The sequence below is a fragment of the Galeopterus variegatus genome, unplaced genomic scaffold, assembly GCF_000696425.1.
Source record: "Galeopterus variegatus unplaced genomic scaffold, G_variegatus-3.0.2 Scaffold5166, whole genome shotgun sequence".
Classification (NCBI taxonomy): Eukaryota; Metazoa; Chordata; class Mammalia; order Dermoptera; family Cynocephalidae; genus Galeopterus; species Galeopterus variegatus.
The window spans coordinates 44,651-52,924 of NW_007731277.1; positions in this window are offsets into that span (position 1 = coordinate 44,651).

Below are 8,274 nucleotides of genomic sequence, written 5' to 3' on the forward strand. Positions count from 1 at the left end.
CATTATCCATAACAGCCAAAAAGTGGAAGTGACTCAAATATTTATCAGTTAATAAGTAGATAAACAAAATGTGGTATATCCATAGAATAGAATATTATTAAGCCAAAAAAAGGAAATAACTACTGATACATGCACAACATAGATAAAACTCAAAAAGATTATGCTAAGTGAAAGAAGCCAGACACAAGAGACCATGTATTATATGATTCTATTTGTATGAAATGTCCAGAATGGGCAAATACAAGGAAGCAGAAAGTAAATTAGTGGTTTTGAGGGGCTAGGGAAAGGGGGAATGACAATGACTGCTAATGAGTATGGGGTTTTGTTTTGGGGTGATGAAAATGTTCTGGAGTTAGACGGTGGTGATGATTGCACAACCTCATAAATATAGTACAAACCACTGAATTGTGTACTTTAAAGGGGTGAATTTTACGGCATATGAATTGTCTCAACTTAAAAAAATAATGAGGAAAAATTGTAAATAATAGACTAGGGTCCAAGGGGAAAAAAAGGAGGGGACACTTATTAAATAATGTGTGCCATAGCCTTAAAACAGAATACTGTGCAGTCAATTAAGATAGTATCCATGTTGTATAGGAGGGTTTTTTAAAGTTCTGTTTATTATTATCTTGATAAGAAAACAAAAGATCTGCTGTTTGTCTTATGCTCAGGGAATTTTGTTAAAAATGTTATCATTACCTCTTTATGAAAAAAGAAAAGCAAAACTCTTGCTATGTTGAGTGTAAAATATTAACTATGTTTTGGTTAAAAGATAAAAACTAGGAATTACTGAGATTGGCCAGAAGAATATATGACTAATAATCGTCACAGTGATAATATTTATTGAGTTTGTACTATTCCTAGTGCCTCACAACAACTCTATGGGGTAAATAGTTTTATTGTGTTCATTTTTCAGATAAGGAAACTGAGGTGCAGAGAGACTAAGTAACTTGCGTCACAGTGATAATATTTATTGAGTTTGTACTATTCCTAGTGCCTCACAACAACTCTATGGGGTAAACAGTTTTATTGTGTTCATTTTTCAGATAAGGAAACTGAGGTGCAGAGAGACTAAGTAACTTGCTCAAGGTCACAGAGCTGACAAGTGGCAAAGCCAGGATTTGAACCAAGGCAGTCTGGCTTGAGAATCTTCCCTTTATCTATACTACTCTCTTAAGCATAAAGTGTTAATAAGTAATAAGAAGACTCCCCAGTCCTCTGAATGGGTCTTAGAATTAATAAGCCAGTGAGAGAAAAGCCTCCGCTGCTGATGGAATTGTTTAGGGGAGAGACAGAAAAGAAAAGACCCAGCAGGATCTTAGCAGCTAGGGCACCACAAAAGGACCCAAGCCTGGTCATCACTTGGACTCTGCCTAGCATTGTATCCATTCCATTCAGATCATGTCCTGAGTCTCAACCCACCCCTTCCAGCTCTTCTGGACAGGTGCTAGGGAGCCCATCTTAGCCAAGGTATGGTCCAGGAAGAGCATAATACATTGTCCTGGGAGGGAGAATACCAAGACAGGACATGGCCAGATCCAGGGCCAGGGCAGGGAGAATGGGAGGAAAGGAGTTGGTGTCACTTCATTTTTATATTCATATCATTCCAAAAATAGATCCTTCCTTCTTTCCTCCCTTCCTTCCTTCCTTCCTCCCTTCCTTCCTTCCTTCCTTCCTTCCTTCTTTGTGCATGATCTTAAGGATGCGCAAAAGAGTAGAGTATCACTTGCCGCACCCTCGTTGAGTATCAGGTTGCTGACCACCCAGGTTGGGCTATCCCCTTGAGAGATCTTTGGGTCCCTCACTATTGGGTAAGTGTGGACATGACATTGTCCTCAGTACCCTACACTGTAGTTGGAGGGTTGCCTAAAGATTAGAGATTGAGGATCCTTCAGTACTTTCTATGCCAAGCCATGAGTTGGGCTTCATTTGCAGGTAGGGAGGTCAGAGGACTCAAATGTGGAGATTTGGGGGACATCGGAGTGGGAAGAGGGTAAGAAAGTGAGTTGTGGTGGGGGAGAGGGATGATCCATCCTGCAATGATGGCTGTGTATCTACCGTTTTTTACCTAATGGATCCTTAACTTGGATAACAGATGAAGTCCAGGTGATAAGGCCTCAAAGAACAGAAGAATCTCCCCACTGCACCCCCTCCTCACCGGTATCTACCGTTTTTTACCTAATGGATCCTTAACTTGGATAACAGACGAAGTCCAGGTGATAAGGCCTCAAAGAACAGAAGAATCTCCCCACTGCACCCCCTCCTCACCCCCCACCACCTCCCCATAATTCTTAGCCCGGGTTCTCCTAGAAAGAGAGCTGAAACAAAGTCTTGCATGCAAATATTTTATTTGGGAATGATCCCTGGGTGCAGAAGTGACAGGCAGGGGTGTAAAACAGGGAAGGAGTGAGGCCAATACAAGGACATGTTACAGAGCTGGCCATGAATAAGAGCCACATAACTGTGCTTAATCCCACTGGGACCTTCTGAGGAATCTAGGAAGAAATGTCTCAGCACTCTCCACCAGGAGTCAGAAAAGCAACTATCAACTGGCTTCCATCTCCCATTGGTCAAGGGTGGCCCACCAGTGTTAACTTTCCTGCATTTCTTGGTTGTACACATGTGAATACCAGCAGGTTTCCCTGAAGCAATGGAAGGTCAATGGAGCAGACCCAAAGTAAGGTGCATCCAGGTTGACCCTGCATGAAATGGATCAAAGCCCACATGACATTTGTTGCTATAGTGGCTGGACAAAGAGGAGAGGGCTGGAAGGTCTGAAGTAGTTCATAAACCACATCTGATACACAGCGCTATGCTGTGCTTTTCTAAAGCAAGTGGGAAAGTGCAGGCCTCCCCAAGGCATGGGCACAGCAAGTTCACTCAGGAACAAAGGAACTAATTGGATCTTAGACTGAGAATAAATGAGGGAAGAGGAAAATACACTGGGTAGCCAACAGGGGCAGAGAGGGAGGGCAATTGGAAAAGAAAGAGAAACATAAACTACCATGTATTGATGAAATGCACCAGGCGTAAACCTTGTGGTCCCACACAGATGCCACTCCCATAGAGGACATGATCTGAAGCACAGTGCTCCATAAGACACTGAAGAAATTTAGGGACGCTACAGGGCTTTAATAGGTTTAGGGACATGGTGGCATTCCTAGCAACAAGATTATATCTAGTACATACCACATAATATTTTGCTTAAAATGATTTGTTTTTGTTTTCTTATAACAAAAAGTATTTTGTTGTCCAATGTTGAGAGATGTGTTCAGGTCCCCCAATATTATCATAGAACAGATGCTTGTTCTGTCACTCTGGAACGGGCTTTGTGGAGAGAGACATCCTCTTCTTTTCTTTATCTCTGCTAGTGACTCTCCTTGTATCAATGCACTCCAGTGGCTAGTGGACCATCTGCATGGTGGTTGTGGCGTCTAGCCGCTTTCACGGCAGCCATGGTTATTGTGGTGGCTGTGGTGGGTCACCCTCATGGAGGTTGATGTTTTTGGTATGTTCCTTGGCACTAGCAGTGTTCCTGGTTGTGGGGAGTTCTGGTCCCTGGCTCCATGCCCCAGGTCCCCATGCAGGCCCCAAGGTGCTGGCGGTGCACCTGGTTGTGGGAGGGGGGTCTGGTCCCCAGTTCCATGCCTCAGGTCCTTTGTCTGGTTTTGGTATCAAGGTGATGCTGGCCTCATAGAATGAGTGTGGGAGAATGGCCTCTATTTCAATATTTTGGAATAGTCTGAAGAGAATTGATATTAATTCCTCTTGAAAGTTTAAGTAGAATTCAGCAGTAAAGCCATCCAGTCCTGGGCTTGTCTTTGTTGGGAGACCACTGATTACTGCTTCAGTCTCATTGCTTGTTATTCATCTGTTCAGGTTTTCTATTTCTTCTTGTTTCAGTCTTGGTAGTTTGTATGTGTCCAGAAATGTATCCATTTCCTCCAGATTTTCAATTTGTTTAGTGTATATCTATATATAATAGTCTCTAATGATTCTTTGTATTTCTGTGGTATTGGTTATAACGTCTCCTTTTTCATTTCTGATTGGATTGTTCTTGTTTTTCTAGTTCTTTGAGGGGCAGCATTAGGTTGTTTATTTAAAATATTTCTATTCTTTTGATTGTTTATTGCAATAATCTTCCTTCTTAGCCCTGCTTTTGCAATATTCCACAGGTTTTCAATGATGTGTCATATTTTCATTAGTTTCAAGAAATTTTTTGATTTTATGTTTAACTTTTTCTTGGACCCAAAGGTCATTCAGTAGCATGTTGTTTAATTTCTACATACCTGTATGGTTTCCTGAGTTTGCTTGTTATTGATTTCTAATTTTAATCTATTATGGTCTGAAAAGGTATTTGAAATGATTTGTCTGACCTGCCTGTTCACACACCAGGGTTCTGTCCCTTCAGGTTCTATGTGGCATGTGGAGGAATAAGGAGCTGAAATATCCCCTCTTGTTGGAAACAGTAACTTTAGATCTAGATCACAGCTAAAACCAGCTTTTCCCACCTCTTCGTTTAGCAGAAGTCTTAAACCACTGAACTTCCTGAATAAATATGCAGAACAACACAACAGCACTACTGTACTGACATGAGGAGCCTGTAATTTTAAGTCAACCCTGGTCCAGTGGAACAAATAGGAATAGCAAGAGAAGCCTGGAGAATTCCTGCTTGGTAGTTCTTCCCAGAGGGCTCAGCACTACCATGTCCTTAATACAGAGGACGTGCTCCCAGATTATCATTTTCCCATCTTTCACAGGTAATAATACATCATTTTCAGATAGGTGATTCTCCACTTACTATCAATCTGAATATTCAAGTTAATACATTTCTGATATTAGTGGGCAAAGCCTGAGTTCAGTGACATTTTATCAGTGTTTTCAATCCCCTGGCTCTATAGCTTTTCCTAGTAAACTGTCTGGCTGCATGGACATGAGGCCTGTGCAGTTGTGCAGAGACCCTGAGCCTAAAAGGGCCCTGCTCTTGGTTTAATACTCTGCTTTCACTCTCTTGAAATTCTTAATTTCTGGACAAGGGTCCCCACATTTTTATTTTACACTGGTACCCACAAATTGAGTAAGTGGTCCTGACTGCCACAGTAGATCTACGGTGGAGTCTGAGGTTTTGCATTTCTGACAAGATCCCAGGTGATGCTGATGCTTCCAGTCCTTGTATCATGCTTTGAGTAGCAAGACTCAGTCTAAAGTATAGTAGAGCAACAACTTGGAAGGAACATAAAAGACAGTGTCAACCTAAATAGAGAGAGGATCTCTAAAAGAAAATGATATTTATTCAGGAACAGGGCATTGCAATGTGAGCACATGTGCCATAGTAAACTACGTGTGTATTCAGGGGGGTAAAGGAAGACAAAGGGTTTTGAAGAAAAAATAATGGAGGATTACATAACTGTTTGAGGATAATTATTCTTGGCTACAAAGATCAATAAAAGGGTGATACCAGTCTGAAGCTGGACAGGCAGTTGGTGGGCAGATGTCCTTGCAAAAGTAATTCTAGTTAAGGTTGCGATGACCTTTGAGCAAGGTTGTGGCTTTATACTGTCCTTTGGGATAGTTCTTATTATCAGGTGTAAGTGCATTAGAATTCCTCCCCTTCATGGCCTTTTCTTGGCTCTATTTTTCAGGGTTTTTAACAAAACCAACTCCATTTTGATTCTGAAAACTTTCACAGCAGTATGGAGTTGAAGACCCTGGCAGCTGGAATACTCACCACAAACTAAGTGAGACATAAATTTGTATACTCCTTGAACTTCTGCATTTTGGAATATTTTTGTTGCACAGGTTAGCTCTAACAATAGGAAGTGCAATAGAGCAGGTCTCACAACTTGTTTTATTCTCACTTAATTATCTTAAATAATTTTGGGAAAAGTCTTCTGTGAGGTGTGCAATGGGGACTTGGCTCCAAGTGGGTCAAATACAAGCTCAGGCTCTCTGGTTCCCTCCTCCATTGCTAGTGGGTGCTGATTGGAATGGCCTTTCTGAGGAGCACAGGGACCTCATGAGCCGAGGGCAGCCCCTGCACACAGACAGCAAGAGGGAAGCGCACCGTTGTGTGGCCCACTGCTGCTACACACACCACTGCTGTGTGGGTGGTCTGCCACAGCCTGCCGCCATAGAAGCCATCCCTGCTGTGCACTCAGCCTGCCTACCACTCAACTGCGTTGACACGAGGAGGATCACCAGCAGAGCCTGGGGAAAGAGGCGAGTGAGCACAGACCCATGACCCAGTGGCCCCAAAACAGGGGGAATTAAGCTGTAGTAGTGCGTCTGGGGGTGGGAGGTATATGTACAGCCCACGCAACTGCCTTGATCTTGTAAGAGACACACACAGAATCCCTGGAGAGTCCAGAAATCCAGGATAGCCAAATAAAGTAAGGAAGAAAATTCCCAACCACCACCAATCCATCCACCAACCAGGGGAAGCAAGGACCCAGGAGGCACCTCTGCCTGCAGGAAAGAGGAAAGAGAAACCCCAAGTAGGGTCACCCATTCAAACTGAGCAGCTCCAGTATATCCCAGTGCACCCATCAGGGTAATGGGGCACTAGCCAGGGTGCCAACAAGCCTGTCCAGGGTCACCCACCCCAGCCAAAGAGTGATAGAGCACCAGGTGCATCTCCCAAGAACTTGAAAGCTCGCCCATGTCCTCGACAACCCAACACAGTGTCACTAACCTCAGCAAGGAATCACTAAGTGCCCCAGTGCCCAGGCCACAGAGGCACTCACATGCAATTCCAACAACAAATACAGATGAAATACCCACACAGAGACTACCCTATTGCATCTATCCAGAACCAATATTAATATACCCTACTCAACAGTCAATATAAAACACATCTACAGGAGGAAGTCTCTCTCCTCAAAGCCCACTCCAGATGACCAGACATCAACATAGAGATAATAGAAATATAAAAAAACAAGAAAATGTTACACCACCAAAAGAATACAATAATTCTCAAGTATCAGACCCCATAGAGCAGGAAACCCTTGAAATGACTGAAAAGGAATTCTGACCAACAGTCCTAAGGAAACTCAATGAGATACAAGTAGAGTCAGATGACAAAACAAAATGAGAAAAACTAGACAGGATATGAAGGAGGAAATTTACAGAGATTTATAACTTTAAAAAAATGTAGCAAAACTCCTGGAACTGAAGGATTCATTCAATGAAATAAAAAACACAACCAAGAACTTAAGCAGCAGGCTAGCGCAAGCAGAGAATTTCTGATCTTGAAGACAATCTTTTCTAAATAACCCAGGTGGATAAAAGGAAAAAGAAAAAAATTTTAAAAATGAAGAAAATCTAAGAGAGCTAGCAGAAAACCTTAGGTACACAAACATCCAAATCATGGATATTCTGGAAGAGAAGGGGAAAGGAAAAGGCATTGAAAACATACTCAATGAAATAACAGCAGAAAACTTCCCAGGCATAGGGAATCCAATCCCAAAATTAATAGATGGAAAGAAATAATTAAGATCAGAACAAACTAAATGAAATAGAGACACCAAAAATGATACAAAAGATCAATGAAACAAAAAGTTGGGTTTTTTTGAGAAGATAAACAAAATAGACAAACCATTAGCTAGGCTAGCTAAAAAAATAAAAGACTCAAACAACAAAAATCAGAAATGAAATGCAGAATTTAAACTGCACTTTAGACCAATTGGACTCGGCAGATACCTATAGAATATTTCATCCAATAACTACAGAATATACATTCTTCTCATCAGCACATGGAATATTTTCCAGGATAGACCACATATTAGATCACAAATCAAGTCCCATCTCAAAAATTTTTTTAAATCCTGTGTTTCTCCAATGACTTGGGTGTTTTAAATATATTTTGTTCCTTTCTTCCAATTTTATTGTGCTTGGTTTTTGTTAGTTTTTTGAGGTGGTAAGATATAGTTTCTCTTTCTCATATGCATTTTTGTTCTACCAGTGGATTTTGTTCTTTCTTGTGTATTCATGGTAGTGATTATAGTTTTTTGGATTCCGGATGCAGGATTCCCTTGAGGAATTCTTGTAGGGCTGGTCATGTGGTGTTGAACTACCACAGTTTTTGTTTGTGAAAGAGAATATTTCTCCTTCATTTTTGAAGGACATCCTTGCTGGATATAGTATTCTTGGCTGGCAATTTTTTCTTTTAGTATTTTTATTTTTTTTTTATTTATTTATTTTATTTATTTATTTATTTTTTTTTTTTTTGTCCTTTGTCTTTTTTCCGTGTCCGGCAACGGATCGCAACCCTCAGTG